A 19,445-nucleotide genomic window follows, 5' to 3' on the forward strand; every position below is an offset into this window, starting at 1 on the left:
GGTCCAAATCTCAACCACATAGGTCTAATTATGGCACACACGTCCCCCCTTCAGACCCCGTAACGTCCCGTGCAAACCCTCCACAATGCAAATGAACCACGTAGGTTTGAGCGAGATAGCACCCGGGCTTTAAGCTATGCAAAAATATTCACAATTCCAAGCTCGAGAATGAAGAGAAAAATAATAAGATATGAAAAGTAGGAGAGAAAATTATTATATTTTGCTTTGCTGGCTGTATATTTAGGCTGTCTGGAGTGTGCTGGGGATTTGTTACCGTCTATCACCTTTTCCTCCCTCCCCTTCCCTGCATCATCTTCCTCTAATTAAAGTGTTTGTTGTCACCCTCAGATCCGGGGTGTGAAATCAAGTTAGCAGTTTATGTAAGAGCCGTGGTGGAAATCAAACACTTTGTTATTCAGAAAGACAGCGACTTCAATCACTCCGAGCTGGGATATATGTTCCCATTGTTGACTTTGCTATCTGCATGCTAAGCCAATTTTCTACTTAAGTCTCCCAGCTTTTAAAAAATGTTATTTGGTTCCCTATGTGGTCTTAATTCTTACCCCTCGCTGATAAGCACAGCAGCGGCAGGCCGGGAAAATATAGGCCCAATTATAGAGGACTTTAAATTCCAAATCATTCTTGGGAGAATGGAAATAATAATTTTAATGGAAAAGTAGAGGAGGAGATGTATTTTGAGGTCCGATGGTCCGTTTCACAAGCCAACCCCCCCGACAACCCTCGGTTCCCCACAGGGACTCGTCTAATACTTTTACTAAAACAGCTGAGAGACGCTCAGGGAGTGAAAATGAAAAATTACAATCATTGATTCTCCCCCAAGAGTCAGCTGATTTCTGCAAATCTTTCAATGTTTACAGCATTTAAATATATATACACCCTGCAGCTCTGTCATTAGCAAAGTTAAAGTCAGTAGCAGCAAACCAAATGGGCTTTTTTAGTGTGTATTGTACTCTCTACTGGTGGCCATACTGGGGGATCTCAGATCTTTGGTAACAGTAGCTGTACACCGATTCATTCATTCATATTAACAGACTGTATTTAGACACAGTGGTGTTTTGAGCTAAATGCTAACATGCACACAATGATAATGCTAACATGTTGATGTTTCACAGATATAATGTTTACAACATAATTGGCACTAAACACAAAGTATAGCTGGGGCTAATGGGAATGTCATTAGTTTTGCAAGTAGGTCATAAAGTTTGACCTGATGATGGCGCTAGAGGAAAAGTGAGAGGATCACCAAAGTTATTACTCTTCATCCTCTGGGGATCATAAATGCCTGAACCAACTTTCAGAAAAATCCATCCAACAGTTGTTGAAACATTTTACTCAAATGACAGAGTCAACTGCACTAAAAGAAAAGTTTCACCCAAGTCATTAAGCTACATTGTCTGGGAACCATGAATGTCTCAACCAAATTGTGTGCCAATCCATCCAATAGATATTGAGATACTTCACAGGATGAGTGGAAACTTTGAGGAATCCCCATAATCATGGGGATTCGTCCTTTTGGCACCATGAATATCTGCACCAAATTTCATTCCAATCCAATGAATTGTCAAGATATTTCACAAAAAGCCAAAAATGTCAAGCTGGTGATGGCACCAGAGAAAAAGTCAAGTGATCACCAAAGTCGGTAGGATTCATCTTCTGGGGTCGTGTCTATAAGGGAGCCCCCAAACTGTGAAATCTGATCTGAGAGCTGCAAAAACACTCCTATCCTAACTTTAACTATTCAAGATCAATGCCTAACCTTAACAATCTCGCAAGAGTTGCTAGCCAATACCCTCCTCTGGGGATCATGAATGTCTGAATCAAATTTTGTGCCAATCCATCCAATAGATATTGAGATACTTCACAGGATGAGTGACGACTTTGACCTGCTGGTGGTGCTCCAGGAAAAGTCAGGGAACCACCAAAATCATTGAGATTCATCCTTTGAGCACCATACATATCTGTACCAAATTACATTCCAATCCATGAAATTGTTGTCAAGATATTTCACAAAAAGGCAAAAATGTCAAGCTGCTGATGGCACCAGAGGAAAGGTCAAGTGATCACCACAGTCAGTAAGATTCATCCTCTGGGGATCATGAATGTCAGAACCAACACTGATGTTAAGATATTTCAGTCTGACGTTAGCAAGTGCATATCAGCTACATTACCATCTTCCTCAGATCCCAGTTGCTAGGCAATCTCAAGCCATATATTGTCCTTTATTTGTTTTTTGAGGTAGTCGTCGCTGTGTTTCTCATACAATTTTGGGTGTTGAGGAACCAAATTGAAAAGACCCAGACCCCATTTTGGCAGCAAGCTAGCTGGAGCTATACCTGGTGGTATGACATCACTTGGAACAAGGTCATACATATATTTCCGCAGGCGGAAATCCGCTGAAATCGAGGTCCGTCCGAATATTTTTCCCCCTGCACAAATGTTCTGCAGGCGTGTGCAAGCATTCATAAGAACCCACAAAATACATAAATTTCCGTGCAAATTTTTCAGATGAAAATCCGTACTTGGTGTTAAACGGCTTAACCCATGGATGGATCTCTAAACAGGCCTTGGGGCTTTCGAATGGTCCCTAAGCCAGAGCCTCTGTGTCATATGGTTGTTAGCATTTCTTTTTCGAGAGTCAAAGGGAAATTCATTTTCATTTTGAAGACGTGACAATATCATAAACAGTCTCAGTGCTGAAGCCCAGAAATGACCAATAGCCAATAGCTTTGGTTAGCAGGTAGCATTCATGACAGTCAGTCAAATCATTATTCATTTAGCTCTAACTCAGACATTTCTGAGCCAAACACTGACTGCACAACATAACACTCATGTAGCACTATCTCTGATTTCCTTCACCCAGGATGCCTTGCACACTGCATATTATTTCCACACAGCGAGTTCCTCCATGATGGCGCCAGCCGCGGTTGCTAGGAGATCTATGATGAAACTCCAAAGCCTCTATTGATATCAGTCAGCAGTGTCATTGTCCAGCTGGGTGGAGGCCCAGCCAGGTGTTGCATCCTGTGAAGATAAATAAGCCGGCGTGGCGTGGAGAAGACCTCGGCCCGGTCCGGAGACTCAGACCCCCGGCCGGCTGCAGCTGCTGCCCAGACACGCAGCCTGGTTTTTGGGAGGAGGACAGGTGTGGCGTGATGTCGGCGCACTGAGGTGCTCCAGTGACAGCGACCTGGCAGAGATCTAACCCCCCACCCGCCCCCCCAATCCATCACCACTAACCCCCACCCTCTCCCCCACACCCCTTGGGGGGGAAACAGGATCTGGTCCAGAGGGATAACAGAAGAGGAAGAGAATCCAATTCCTTATCCAGCCTGGCAACTGACTTAATTCCATTTTTGGCAGCCAGTGACCAGACGACTGCTGCTGCTGCTGCTGCCGCTGCTCCACAGCCTGCAGCCTCCCCGAGCTGAGCAAAACATATAACCGTCTGGAGAGAAGGAAGGAAGAAAGGGAATAAGGAAATAAGAAAAGAAGGAAGGAAGAAACGCAAAAAAAAAAATTTCTCTCACAGGATTTTTTTGTTTACAACTTTTTTAGAATAAGAGAAAATTAAGAAAGAAAAGAAAAACAGACTGATTTTGCATAGAAAGAAACATCTGAAAAGCACCACTTATAACGTGTTTCTAAGTTGTGACACTTTATTAAATAAATCATGTACCAATGCTTTATAGATCAGTTATGTAGGGGACACACTACACGAGAATCAAGCTGTTTGGGGCTCGATCGTCCTGACAATCGTCAGCAAAGCCCAGATTTTTCGATGGTTGTAAAGATTATCTTTCCAGATATTCAGTGGTGTGACGTATGTTAAGGGTGTTTTTTACATCCCCGATCTGCTCCGAAGTCCATCCTGGCCGCACCAATCTCAAATCGTAAATATGAAACATGTTCAATATTTGTGATGGGATACCCTGTTGTGTGTGGGGAACCCCGAGGACAGCCGATCACGCAGCCATGTGGGAAAGAACCATAGCCAATTGAGAACCGAGCTGATTGAAGAAGGAAGGACAACAACCACCATCATGGCGGTCGCGACTAATTCAAGAGCTAATGCAAAACAGAAAGCAAAAAGTAAGATGGACCTTAGAAATGGAGGACCAACTTGTTGATTTGTGGCAACAACACAAGTGTTTATTTAACGTGTCTCCATAACTTCATCCATCCATCCTTTGTGGAGTTTCTGTACAAAGTAGTGCAAAAAAACCTCGCTAATTCTAATTCTTCCTGCCTGTCGTCCGCCATGTTTGTTTACACTAAAGTCACGTTTGATCGTGAGAGATTCTGCGAGATTTACAGGGTTTTTTTTGTCTCGACTCTTGTGTGTGGTGAGCTGTTTTGGCCAAATCGTTGCTCACTACACACTAAAGGAACAAAACTGTTAAATTGAACAGAACATGTCGTTATGTGTTGGGTCTCTCACATTTTCAACATCTGTTAAGATTTGAAATATCTTTTAGTGTTGGTCAGCCTTTATATAAGACATTAATTAGAACAATTTGTAGAGTGTGAGGTTGTGATAAACCTTTATGGCTTTTCCTTTCTATTTGGTAATAATGCACTTATTAGTGTTAGTATGTTGTAGTAGTGTTATAAATGCTCATGTACTGAGTCGTCAATGTTGAAAAGTTGCTGAGGGTCAAACGAACTTCCTGATGAACTTAGTAGTTTTTCATATCACGTGTTTAGAACTGATCTATAAAGCTTTAGTACATTATATTGTTTACCATTAATAAAGCCATTAGTTTAGTAACCACTTTGTGTACACATGTGCACACACTCTCACTACATTACTTTGTATGTTTTTTTCTTGATTTATGTTGCTTACTTTATGTTTGCTTTTTGATTCTATGTTTGCTTGTTTGTTTATTTTGTTGATCATATGACTTCTGTGTTTGCTCATGTTGCTTATTGAGGTGAGATTCCTTCTGTAAGCCTCTAGGGTTATTTTACCTGCACAACTTGCTTCTTTTCTTTTGTTGTTGTGTTTCTGCAGTTTTGTTTTTATTATAAAATAAAATAAAATTAAAAAAAATGAATGAAGAAAGAAGGGAAGGACATCTGGATAAAAGGAATGTGTTCAAGAAAAGACGGCAAAAGGACGAGAGGAATTTAAAAATAAAAACGTTTGACAAAGTAATACCAAAAAAACTTCAACATCCACTTCAGCTACAACTTTCATTCAAAGCTTCAAATGTATTTCCAGTTGAGATGCAGCAGCACCAGAAAAAAAAGAGGACCTTGAATCTTTTTTTATTGTTGACATCAAGAATGAACTTTCAGTCACATTTGACAAAGTCGCATGAAAGTTACATTTATTATGAAGGAGAGACAGAATTATGAAGAGAAGCAGAAATGTAGGAACAAGAAAGTAGAAAATGGAAATCAGGAAGGAGAGAGACAAAACCAGTGGTGGAATATAACTCAGGTTCCATTTAATGCAACTTTATACTTCTACTTCACTATATCTCAGAGGTAAATATTGTACTTTTGACTCCACTACATTTATCTGACAGCTTTAGTTACTTTATAGATCAAGATTTTACAAACAGAACATGTGATCAGTTTGTAAAACGTGATGCTGTGCTATAGATTTAAGTACCTAAAACTATATAAAGCATTTAAAATGAGCTCCATTTCAACCAGCTGTAACATTAAAGTATTGTTTACATGTTTATGCATCACTAATAACAGTTATAATAATAGTAATATAATGATATCACACTGACAAAACAAATAATTTTACTCTTGATACATTAAGTACATTTTGCTCAGACAAATTTTGAATGTTACTTAAATAAAGGATCTAAATACTTCTTCTACCACTGAAAGAAATTAAATACTACAGAGGAATACTCATCACAGCACAAAGTTTGCACGCTGTGAGAAGAGCAAGAAAAAATGAAAGCAAAGGAAATACAATATTACTGGGGTCAATAAAGATCTAGACGTTGAGAGTTATAAAATAAAAAGTAAAATAAAATGAATATATAATACGAAAAGAAAAGAAAAAAAGACAAACAATCAGTTTAAAATAAGACTGACCTGGTCCATAACCCAGAAAGACTTAATGATAACAGAGATAGATGTTTACATTATTAACTCAAATATATTTCACTTGCAGTTTGAAGCTTTTTGGATCACTAAACATAATTGTGGTTTACAGTAATAGACGTTAGAATCTCTATTACACATATTATTTATATTGTTTATACTGTGAACATTTGCACACTCCCTGGTCAATACTTTATACATTTCATCCTCTTTGTTTTAGACACCGTAGGCTGAAGCTCTTTTCATTCTTTAGCACATATATTTGACATATTTTCTATTGTAAATGTCTTGTAAAGTAAATGTACTTTTGCAGTACTATATTTTTCCTTTCCCTCTCTATGTGCAACGTATCCTCATACAACGGTTCATATGATTTCTTATGAAAAGTTATTCTTTTCACAACGCACGTGTTAATTTCTGCTCCAGTCTTTTCAAAATAAAAGGTTTAGGAAAAAATCAACTTGGTTAATTTTAGGCAACAAAACTACTTAGTTATGTTTAGGAAAAGATTGTGGTTTGGGTCAAAATAACACTGGAAGTGCAGTAACTTAGGAACGTAAGTTACGTGACGAATAAATCTTCCTGGTTCATGATTACCTTGATTACATACGAATTAATGTCATGGGATGTAGACGAATTACAGTGCATTACTTTTTATAGGTATAGCTATGGAGGGTGTATGAGAACAGCCTGTTTATTGTGACCGCTATGCACCAAACTACGGAGGCAAATTCCTCGTACAGTTTGTGAAAACCCCAGTTAACAATAAACCTGATTCTGATTAACTCACTCCAATAGGACATCCTGCAATGAGATAAAGGATATTTATATAATGACGGGTGTAGCATAAGAGAAAGGTGGAGGGGAAATAAGATGCAAAGATGGAACAAAAATAGACAGAAAGATGAAAGAATCTAAATGAATGTTAGAAGGGAAGAAAGAGGTGGAAAGGAAGGAAGGAAGGAAGGAAGGAAGGAAGGAAGGAGACACCTCTTAACTTCTCTCCCATGTCACCCCCCCTCACCCACGCTCTCACCCACACACACATCAGAGGGAGTAGCAACAGTTCCAGTCGGTTCGCCCTGTAAGAGCCGACCAGATTGAAAAGGAGGAGCCGAGGCCGCGGAGCATGAAAGAGGATAGAAGAAGAAGAAGAAGAAGACAACAGAAGAAGAGAGAATAAGAAGAAAGGGGAGAGGAGAAGTGGGGGGGAGGGATACAAGAAACAAGAGGGGAGGGTCAGTCTTCAAACGAGCCCCCCCTCCCCATCACTTAAGAGACATTTGAGGGGGGGGGTCAAATTATTAACACTCCTACGGCCACTTTAAAGATGACAAAAGAGAGAGAGGGGGTGCTGACGTTTCACCCAGTCGGTCACCCTCTACTTTAATTAGTCACTAAATTAACCCCCCCACACACACACACACACGCACACACGCACACACACACAGACACACACACACACACACACACACACACACACACACACACACACACACACACACACACACACACACACACACACACACACACACACACACACACACACACACACACACTGGGGTTTCTGAAAGCTGACACTATATTTTTTATATTTCCCCCTAAATTCTGTTTCATGTCCATATTAAACTATTACAAAATTAACCAAGAAGTAATAATAATAATACATTTTATTTAGTGGCGCCTTTCTGGACACCCAAGGACACCTTACAAGGATCAGTTTAAAACATAGACAGATAAAACAAATAAAAACAACAGGACATGACAGAGACATATGTACAGACACATAGGATGGGTGCTGATGAGTACTACAGAGAGTAGGCCAGTTTAATTCACTCATTCTCGAAATCACATGGTCTGTCAGGTAACTCATTTATTGGACGGATTTGGTGATGTCATTGCGCAATCAGGAAAATGTACTTAAATGATCAAAACTATAAAAATGTCCCCTGTGACTGTTCTATTATATATTCTATCATTAGATTATTATTACTCATGCATTAATGTAAAAGCAGGATTTTATTGTAGTTGGTTGAAGTGGAGCTCATTTTGAAATATTAATGATTATTTTCATTATGGATTAATCTGCTGATTATTTTTTTCATTAACCCTCCGAGACCCACAATAGACCTGTTTTTATCTTTTTTAGGGGGTGTTTAGGGGGAGATAGCAGGTCAACAGTAGATGACACATAGAAGTGGGAACCTGAAGATTAATTTGAGATGCAGGTCAGCACTGTGTGTCAAGTTGTTCTAGTCATAAATCAGAAATAAACATGAATGAATGAATGAATTAAAATATATTGTAAAAGTGTGTCAGGGCTTTAAACATTATGATCGAAGTAAATGATGGTTATTCTCGTGCTCTATTTTGTCTCATAAGTTGTTGCAGCAATTTTGGGGATGATACCGTTTGTTACACAGATTTGGTGCTAAATTTTACAAATTTTTTTACCACTCGAGAATTGATAAAAATGATCAATAATCCATCCAAAATACCACATTAAGACAGCAAGACCTTGAGGAACACCATAGAAAAAAACATGCTGTGATTTGGTATCAAAAACTTTTGACATTTGGAGATTTCTGCAAGAATTGCATTTTCAGCGATTAGATGGCGAGCACTTCTGTTCTGGAAACGGCTCAGAAACCCCCTTATTGTCAATCCAGCTAGGAAAGCCATCCATCCTCTGAATGCTCTAGGTCTGTAGTTTGTGGCTGTAAAGTTTCATGAGGCTGTGATTATCTTAGAGGTCACCACAGGTCATTTTATACAGTGAGGTCAACTTTCAAAAAATGAAATGGCTACTGTGGGGACTAACTCTCAGCTTTACAGTGATACCCAATTATGTAATTCAAGACTGTTTAGGGACCCCAGTATGCAGGAAAATTCAAATACACCATTTTAGAATAGGCAAAAATAACACATTTATCATAAAGTGGGCATGTCTGTAAAGGGGAGACTCGTGGGTACCCATAGAACATATTTTCATTCACATATCTTGAGGTCAGAGGTCAAGGGACCCCTTTGAAAATGGCCATGACAGTTTTTCCTCTCTAAAATTTAGCCCAACTTTGAAATGTTATTTTGCGTTCTTCCCGACAAGCTAGCATGAACTGGTTGGTACCAATGGATGTCTTAGGTTTTTCAGGTTGAACCTGCTACAGCCTCTGAAAGACAGTAAAGTCAGCCGGGATTGCCCACGGGTCTCAAGTGAGTTAATCGATTGATTGTTTGGTCTGGGTTCTGTCTGCTGAAACGTCGGAAAAAAGAGGCGCCGGCTTATATGGACTTGCAGGTGGCTAGGAAGACGTGGACAGTACGACGTGCACATTTAGCAGTGAGAATTGGAGGTAAGCTAGTTATGTTTTACTATATCTTTTGTACATTGTTATCTTGATATCTACACTCTGATTACTGTAAGAAAAGTAGAAAAAAGGCACTGACGCTGGGGAATCGGCTCGTGGCTCTGCTTCAACTGTGCGAGAGCCTGTAGTCGGCCGACCGTGTCATGTCAGAAATCATCCGACTGTCGACGGCCGGTCGGGAGGAGTTAATCAATCCTCGGTCCCCCCTGTACACTGCACAACAAGCAACGCTGACGAAGCTGAAATTCGTTCCGACTCTAAAATGAGTCGTGCGGATCAAAATTTGGGCCAGAAACGGGTTAAATCGTACAGTATGTCCAACTTTAGACATTTTACATTTGTGTTTTAAAGTCACCCTTTTCTTGGGATTTTCCCATCTATGTTGTTCAAAATGCTTCCAAACATTCTCAGATGGTTCAGTGTCGTGATTGTCCATTCTGCAAAGCTCACCTTCATTTTTCCGTTAACGGAGAGAGCTATAATAACCTTGTGTGCTGAGGACAACAGGTCACGGAGTACGAGACATGATCTGTTGTGTTTATACACTACATGAGTATGGAAGTTCTTGACTGTGAGAAGTTACAAATTAACTTTTAAATTGAGATTATTTTGTCGCACATGCTTTGAATTTTGTATTACAGATATTACAAATTAGGAATGTTTTATTTCTTCCCACGTTGGAACAATGGTTTATATTCTGAATAAAAAGTGACCTGGTGTTATGAGGATGGAAGGAATTAAGAAAGAGAAGGTGTATTTGTGTGTTTTCTCTCTTTTCTCTCAGCATTGACATTCCCCTGTTGTGAGGTTTCCACTTTTCCAAATTGATTCAGTTTAACGGAGATCTCATCTAGATTGGCTCTCAGAACTTAATTCTTTGTTTTATAATTTGCTCTTAATCGCCTTCCCTCTCTGCTAATGATAAGGCTGCAGCTCTGCTTAGACTAAAGCCCCTCATTGTGAGCCCCTAAAGCTCTTAAATAAATAAGATTAGAACACATCCCGTGTTACATTTGTGAATAAGACGAGCGCTATCAGATCTGGTGGCGAGCCGCATTATCCAAATCATCCCTGTCTGCTCTTCTTCTGCTCTCCATCCATCCGTCCTCCTTCAGCTTCTGGGTGACATTAACTTGACCATGACAAACATTTCAGGCGTAACTGTTTCCTGTTGCATTAACCAAAAACAGAAATCATCAGATTAATTTGTGGGGGTTTTTGCGCTCACAGGCACGCAAACACCCGCTCAATGACTCATTGTCTTTCCAAACCAGCTGATGATGCTTTCCAACAACCAGCTTGGATGTTTCACCAGGCAGTTGTCAGCCGCCCAAAAGGCAACTGTGGTCAATTTCAGGACTTCAACACCCAGAAATCCTCTTTAATAGAGACAGATTTGAGGGTTGAGTGATGAATGTTTATAGTTTTGACAAATTGCAGTGCTTGTGGTCATAGTGGATTCCCAGGCAATTAATTAATCTTTGAAACTTTTTGATAAGTGTTCCTGCGGCACCTTAAAGGGTCTTAAAATCAAATCCTGGAAATCAAAGTGATAAATTGTCTTGAATTTACCGTAAATTTGCTGTAGGTACTAAATTTACATATGGTGCGTTTAAAGGCCTTTACACGAGGGGGGCGGGGTTTTTTTCATCCGATTTAGTTTACAAATCAATTTTTTTTTTTGAACTGTTGTTTTTTTTTTTTTTTTAGGGCTTTTATTGCCTTTATTAGAGCAGCTAGAGAAAAACAGAAAAGTTGAGAGAGAGGAGATGACAAGCAGCTACTAAGGACTCAACCTACATGGGATGCACACGCTGCAGGGTGAGCTAAAGGTCGGCCCAATTATTCTGGGTCTTAAATTATATTTGTTGAGGTCTTAAAAAGAATTAGACTTTACAAATAGTGCAAGAACCCTGAATCTATATCTGTATGTTAGTTATTTTTAAATACTTTGGTGGTTTAAAGTGCTTTATTTTCAATAGCTAACATTTTGAAGGGCATCTAATGATATTAAAATAGACTAAACACGTAACTTTGATAAATTATTTTCCCAAACACATGCTGCTTTCAGAGGGAAGTCGTGAGATCTTACTTTTAACTTGGGAAGTCAAGTGCATGATATGTGAAGTGGTTGAAGACGTGAGAACACAGTTGAAGGTGATTGAGTATAGAAACATATTCCGCCATGAGGATTAAAGTTTATTCTTGACACGTGAGCTAAGTGCATCCTCTGACGAAGACCATGAGAGTTTAAAGCTCCACCATAAGCTAGCAAGTCAACTTTTGTGTTAACATTATTTTGTCAAATACGTCGCCTTGTTCTCCTTTAAAAAATGATTAATAATTAAGTGTTTTTTGCGTTTCAATGTCATGCAAGGAACATGAAAAGTTGTTGTCCTAACTCATGAACTTTGACCTTCCAAGAATTGGAAAGTGGAAATTTTTGAAAGTGCTTTCACAAAATTTTCAATTACAAATGCAGCAATATCATGTCAGTGGGTTGTTCAATTGGACTTTTCACAGAAACACATGAAGGCGTCGACAATTTTGCTGTTATATAACTGAATGTTTCTGTCAGGTGATAAAGGTTTATGTGTTTGTTAGACTTCCCAGCAGTCACCATACACACAAAGGAATGTATGTGCTGAGTGTCACATATTGTTGATTTGACCCCTTTTCTCTGTTAAAACTACTCTTTGAGATTTAAGGCGAGTTCAGCTGTTTTTTGACCTAAAAATCTCGCTGAGTGCAGCAGTGAAACAACATCCCTGGAGTCTGAAGTCGGTCAGAAGTCTCTCTGCCTCTTAAAACGTCAGTGTTTGTTTACGCTCGGCTAACTTTAATCCTGGGTTTCTTGTGTTGCACAGGCCTGTCAGTCAAAGCGGTGACAGCAGCACCGAAGGGCACCTCAAACAGCCGGCACCCAAACACATGCAGCGACTCGTTACTGCAGCTCCAGAAATAAAGTCCACCACAAACAAACAGTGGAAATGCTCACAGAGTAAAGCTCAAATTAGCAAAACACCTTCAGAGTGATCGGATAACGACATAAACATTTGTGAAAAAAAAAAAACAGGTCATTGAACCTTCATGTTCGAACGATGTCATTTATAATGTGAGGTCAGCGCACACACAAAGTGATTGGAAAATAGATCCGTGTAAAGATACACAGCACATCTGATGCTGGAATATAGTAATAATACAACAAAAACTTTCAGATTAATCCTTTTATTTTCATTTTATTATGCAACAGCATGTTTTTGGACTTCTGTTTGTGCATTGAATAGTGCAGTAAGTCCATCAACTTCTTCTTCTTCTACATTGTTCCACTAAACAATATTATTGATTTTCAGTGCTGCAGTTAGAGTCCATTTTTTTTAGTCGTGACTCTTGTTGTTGATGAATGAATCTGTTAGTGTGTGGTGAGCTGTTTTGTCCAAATCGTTGCTCTCCACACACTATAGAAACAAAACAGTTAAAGTTAACATAACATATCATTATGTGTGGGGTCCATCACATTTTCAAAATCTGTTAAGATTTGAAAAAATCTTTCAGTGTGAGCCAGCCTTTACTTAACTTCTTGGAAAATTCCTACACTCCTGTCTTAACTTCCAGTTTTGGCGTTTTTCCAGTCAGCAAAATGTCCCAAACTTTGTGAGTAATTGATGCTTTCTGATTTCTATAAATAACTTTGGCTCATGACGTCAAACCAAAATGGTGCCGTCATAGTTTTAATTTCGACTCATTCCTCCTTCTTAAATTTACACCACCATGCTGAAATGACGTCTGCCATCAACGTTTCAGTAGGTTACGATTGTGTCACAGAAACATCGGCCTGTGTCGAGTCTACAGTCAGCCAGATTCCACCAGAGAGGGAATTAAATCACCACCATGTTTCTATTGTTTTGTAAGAAGTCACAGATCAAACGTTGGAGGCCAGTTTTTCCATTAGTGCTGAAATAGACCTGGATCACAGCTCAGCAGAAACACATTCCTCTCTGGCACTCCAAGACTCGACTTAATGGGGATTCCCTGGAAGGCACCGGCTCTCTTTTTTCTCTCTTTTTGCCCCTTCTGCTGCTTCTTTAAGTGTTAATCCTTGGGAAACTTCCACCCGTAGCGGCTTGTTTGAAGCGAGCCAGTGGCCATCCGACTAAGTACGGCCCCCAGTCATCTGAATCATTAGATTAGGCTTAGGCATCGCCCCGACAAAGAGATTCCCTATCGCCGTTTGTTTCAAGGAGAGGCCCCGCTTCAGCCAGCACGGCCTCAGAAGTGAGAGGCACTTGGAAAGCAAATACATCAAACGTAGGAACCCGAAAACAAGATGCACTCCAGTTCAGCAGGGTCTGATTTATGGTACGCACACCGGGTTATAGAAGAGTGCAGGCATCTGCTGTTTACATGGTACCAAAGCACTGATTATTGTCCTGAGGGCAGATTAGTTTGAAAGAGCAGAGAAACAGGAAATAGCTGGAGAATGACACAATCTTATTTATTGGTTTGGTCATATTGATCTCTTATTGACATCAGATATCAGCTGATCAGAGTCGTCCACCTCTCATATGATGAATATAATTAAACACAATTAAAAGTAATACAATATGTCTACATAAATAGCAGGAGGGTTTTCCGATACCAACCTTTAACAAATAAGTTATAGAGGATGGATGAAGCATATAGACAATCAATATTGTTGTTGTTATTTTTTATAAATTACAAGAATATACTCATAGATACAGCGGTGGAAGAAGTACTCAGATCCTTTACTTGAGTAAAAGTAGCAATACAAATACTACAATTAAAATGAAAAGTCCTACATTCAAACTTTTACTAAAATAAATGTACAGTAACAGTATGCAAGTGTTAATGGCAAGTTAAAATACATGTAGTGGAGTAAAAAGTATAATATATTACTCTGTGATGTAGTGGAGTATAAGTATAATATAAAATGCAAATACTAAGGTAAAGTACAAATTCAAGTACAGTACTTGAGTGTATTTAGTTACTCTCTACCGCTGCTCTGTTTACAAAAATGAACTCAGAAAACTTGAGTAACTCAAGAATTGGTTGATGTTTATTTTTATTTGATTAAAACCCTTGAAACAATTCGTTTAGTTGGAGACAATTAGCAGCTCGTGGACCAAATCCGGCCCTCCAGAAACAATATTTGTACACATGTCATTTACATCAAAACTTTTACACTATTTTTCACAAATCAACTGTAGATAAAAATGTAAATAAACAGCTCATGTAAACCTCAAAAACATCTAATACTGCATCTTATAGTCCAACGCGGGAAACAATTACGCATATATCACTTTAATAGTAATATTAACATGAGCTGCTGTTACACCTGAAGTATTGATGGTACAAATCACATCTGCTGATACGATATGAAATACATCAGATTTATGAATCCTTGTGACTCTTGAAAGAGCAGTGTGTAGGATTTGGCGGCATCTAGTGGTGAGGTTGCAGATTGCAGCCACCTGAAGCTTCTCCTGTGTAGGAGAACTACGGTGGCCAATGTGAAAATGTAAACACGTGAAAGGCTCTCTCTAGAACTAGTGTCTGGTTTGTCCGTTCAGGGCTACTGTTGGCAGAGCAACATGGCGGACTCTGTGAAGAGGACCCGCTCCCTATGATATGAAGGGCTCATTCTACACTAATGAAAACACACTTATTAATATTATATTCCATTTCTGCCAATAGGGCCCAAAAATGCCGCACAGTGGTCCTTTAAGTGAATTAAAAGAAATAAACAAAGTGAAAAATGATGAAAATAGATGATCCAGATCCTCTGCTGTCTTTTCTAGGAGGTACGTTGTCATATGGTTGTTGTTCATATTAATGCCTGAAAAATGATCTATAAATCATTAGTAAATGAGTTATTAACCATTAATAAAGCCATTATAAACTCTCTATAAAGGGTGCCTTTTTATGCAACAATAATGTAGCCACATTATTTATTTATTTAGAATATTTATAGGAAGATGAATGCCATTAGTTAACATTTAGTAATGCTTATTGCTGTTTTTTAGGTAGTGTTATTTCATGTCGGCTCTGTGTGTATAACAACATGTTACAAGGAAAGCAACATTAATAATTCAGGACCCTTTATATTATCTGTTTAATGAATTTAAAAACTCCCTTCGGGATGACGATACAGGGTACCCACAGCAACGAGAAACACCTTTAAGAGATCTTTTATTTCATCCTCTGTCATCTCACTGAACAAATTATTTTTATTAGATTTTAGTGACTGCTGCTGTTTTTTTTATGATGTCTATTTAAGATATGTATTCATTGTTAATATTTTAGCACTTCCATCCCAACTGTTTGGCCCACTTAAGCTATTACTTACTTAGTTTTTTGTTTTGCTTCAACTCATGTAATTTAACCCATGGTAAAGGAGGTGTATGTATGTCTGTGAAGCCAAAGACACATTTCCATGCAAGTGGAAAGCTGTCTATTCTATTCTACTCTATTGTATTAGATAAAAACAGCCTTTCACATACGTCATAAAATAAAAAGTTCCATTTCATTTCACCGCTTGCAGACATTCAAGCCAATTTAATTAGTCTGGTTTCAGTTTTATTCTCCCGTGATTTAATGGTTTCAGAAGATTTTCTACATTGATTCTGAAGGAAACACTGAAAACTGCTTTAACACCATAAAAAACAAAACACCAAATACAAAAACAAGACACCAGCAAATTCAGACGACAAATATCAGCACTGGTGTCAACTCTCACTTTGGTGAAAACCAAAACTCATGGGTTAGCATGCGAAATACAGATACTAGACGAGCAAGCGAACGTACCAAAGAGAAGTTGAAAGTGACTCATGCCCTCGAACTGCTCAGGCGATCACATACTTTGTAAACTGAAAGTCTGACAGAAGTTTCGGAAAACGCAAACTTTTTTTCCCGTACGGCCAAAAAAGTTGCTGGAATGTACCAAAATCACTTCAAAGAGTCTCGTTTTGTCTCGTGCAGCATCTAATCTCCCTCCTTTGAAGACGAACGTCATTGTCTTTCCCGTCGCTGACAGCCCTGATAGGAATATTCATGTTGGAGGAGGAGGTGGTAGTGGTGGTGGGTGTGTGTGTCTCTAGATTGGCTTCTTAAACAGCCGAGGAGCCATTTTGTGCAGAAGGAGTCCCGGACATGTCAGGGCTGTTGACAGTCTGTGCTCGGGATTAGTGGGCCAGCGGCGAGGCAGTCCCTAATCCCTCACTGTATCGTAATCTATTTACCCGCCGTGCTAAAGGGATTTCCATATGAAACTATACACACAGAGATGCTGGAAGTGTTCAAAATCATAAATCATCATTTGGCTTTTTACCCACTTTTCAAGCCTGTTTGTTAGTTTTTTCTTTTAACTTCTACTGATGCACCACCACTGTGCTAGTTTGACTCACAGGAGTGGGGACGGATTTAAAAAAAACATGTGGACATCTAGTCCAACATCTGGTAACAAAAATAAAACAAAAAACAGTCATTTACGTTTTATGCCATGTTAAAACTCTACATTTTGGATTGTGTCTGAGACCAAAGAAGAAAAGAAGAGAAGGGAATTTTCTTTATTGTTTCTTTTTTTAAATTGAACATTATATTTAATTTTGGCAGAGCTTCATTGTGACTCGTATCTGCTGCTGGTTCATGCAGGATAAAGTAAGTGAAAAGTGCTCTGAGGATCTTTTAGAAGTTCATTAAACTGAGTCTGATGGTGTCTCTTAATTCAAAGCTAAATTTGACTTCTTCCTGTATGAATGATGCAACCTGCCTAGTCAACACGTTCTCATCCCAACTCTTCACATATCGCCGCTTTGTCACGCCCCTTGGCGTCACTTAAGGATCAGGCAACAAAACCACTATAGTTAGGTTTAGGAAAGAATACAGGGTTGGGCCTAAAACTACGTTTGTACCGTATGAAAATGACACTGCACTTTGTGAACATGGCACATGAACGAACAGCTGATTGTAACGTGAAAGTGAAACTTAACGCACGGGACGCGAACAGCGGCCTCCTGGATGAAAGCCTGTCTCTTTTCGCTCTTTAAAATACATCACCGCACTCCCAGCGCACTTTCTCAGAGTGTTTACTGTTGCCACGGATACACTGTAGTTAATGGAACGCCTGGTGCATTCCATACCGGCACTAAAGGGTGCACCAAATGATACCGAACACCGATGGACGTAACAAAGCCTCAGGAATGAGAACGGGCTGTCCCAGTTGTGTTGCACCTGCCAGACATTGTTTGATTGTATTTTCAACACTGATAAGGTGACTGAGCTAACAGACATTACACAGTCATTTATGTTAATGGCTAAAGGTGCAGTTAGCGATTCTAAACCAATACACTTTGTCAGATTCAGCGAATATCTCCTCACGGTCCAGGTAGTCAGCAACAGGGGGCGTTCATGCTTGTACAAAGGACAGGGGAAAGGCCATGGATGTACAGTATACGGAGAAAGGCAGTGGGAGCAAGAGGAACGGTCTTTCTCCAGAATCGCTGACTCCACCTTCGAAGTGAGATATTATCAGAAAAGTGACGTTAATGTATTTGCTTATCATAAAATCTGCACATAAACTCACTAACATACCTGGCTGCCAACTAGGGCTGGGTATAGGTACTTGTTACCGTTAAGGTATCCACTGAAATAACCCAGTACCAAGTAGTATAGAAACTTCACCAGTCAAACGATTCCTGCAATCAATCTTTTTGTGCCCAGATCTGGAAAAAATTGACTATTTGTCAGAGGATGTGAGTGGAGGAGAGCAGTGAGTGGAAGGATTTTGGAGCATCACCTTATCTCCCACTCCATCCCGCTCCAATTTCACTCCAGTACTGCTCACACCATGAGTTTGAATAACACAGTCTCACGGCAGTTAGTGAAATAGTCACGAAATTGAATCTATTTGATTCGTTTACATAGACACAAATGTCCCTTTTTTTGTGACTCTCAGTACGACTTTCAACAACGTATTTTCGTGCGTTAGGTTTAGTTACGTTTAGGAATAGATCCACTTGGTCAGGCTTAAGCAAATTAAAATCTTGACTTGGTTAGGTTTAGGCAACAAAACTACTTAGTTAGGTTTCGGAAAAAGAATGCAGTTTGGGTTTAAATAACATTGGAAGTGCTGTTACTTAAAGGCAGGGTTGACGATGTTATCCAGTATACACTATTTATTATATTGGTTGAAATGGTCTCTACACCCCGACAGCGATCCATTACTTGTGAGCTCTGAAAAAGGAACGGAAAAGAGCCATCATCTGTAGCTGCTCTAATCCTGCAAAGACGTCTACCAATCACTGCCTCGCGGTCCGCTTGGAAAGAACCAATCAGAAGCCTCCCTGCCACCCTGCTCGTACTCTACCCTTGGCGTGCACCAGCCTGAACTAAAGCGCGTCGCTGCCACGAGTTTACTGGAGAATGGAAAAGAAAACTCAGCCAAAAATAGCACTGCCGCTACTTGTCATGAGGTAGTGTTGTTGAGTTGAGGTCCTCTCTCCGCTCTGCAGTCGGTTGGAAATCGATAAAGTGAAATGAAAATGTTTTTGCTCACTTATATCCCAAAACGCATCTCTTCCTGTCTCTCTCCATATTGCTCTGTTAGCTTCTTCGATCAAAGGACGTATATTCAGTCGAGCAACAAACGATTGGCTAGCTAGTCGCCTGAAGTCTCATTTGATTGGATGAATTTTTGTAAACGCCCCCGAGAGCAGGATGAGTCATCAAACATTTGAACTGTTTACAGGAAGAGAAATGACAGATCAGATTTTTGATGTAAAAATACTCTGATTCTGCTTTTTTGACATATATTTGGCATATAACAAGAGGTAAATGAACAACACAGGGACACGGGATTAAACTGGGAAAATGTATTCTTCATTTCATGGGGACTTTAAAAGCAACCATTTCTTTTATAAAGTGCTAATGGGACATTGGCCTTGCCCTCGTTCCACCTCCAGCCCAACA

This window comes from Sebastes umbrosus, chromosome 3, assembly GCF_015220745.1.
Source record: "Sebastes umbrosus isolate fSebUmb1 chromosome 3, fSebUmb1.pri, whole genome shotgun sequence".
Lineage (NCBI taxonomy): Eukaryota > Metazoa > Chordata > Actinopteri > Perciformes > Sebastidae > Sebastes > Sebastes umbrosus.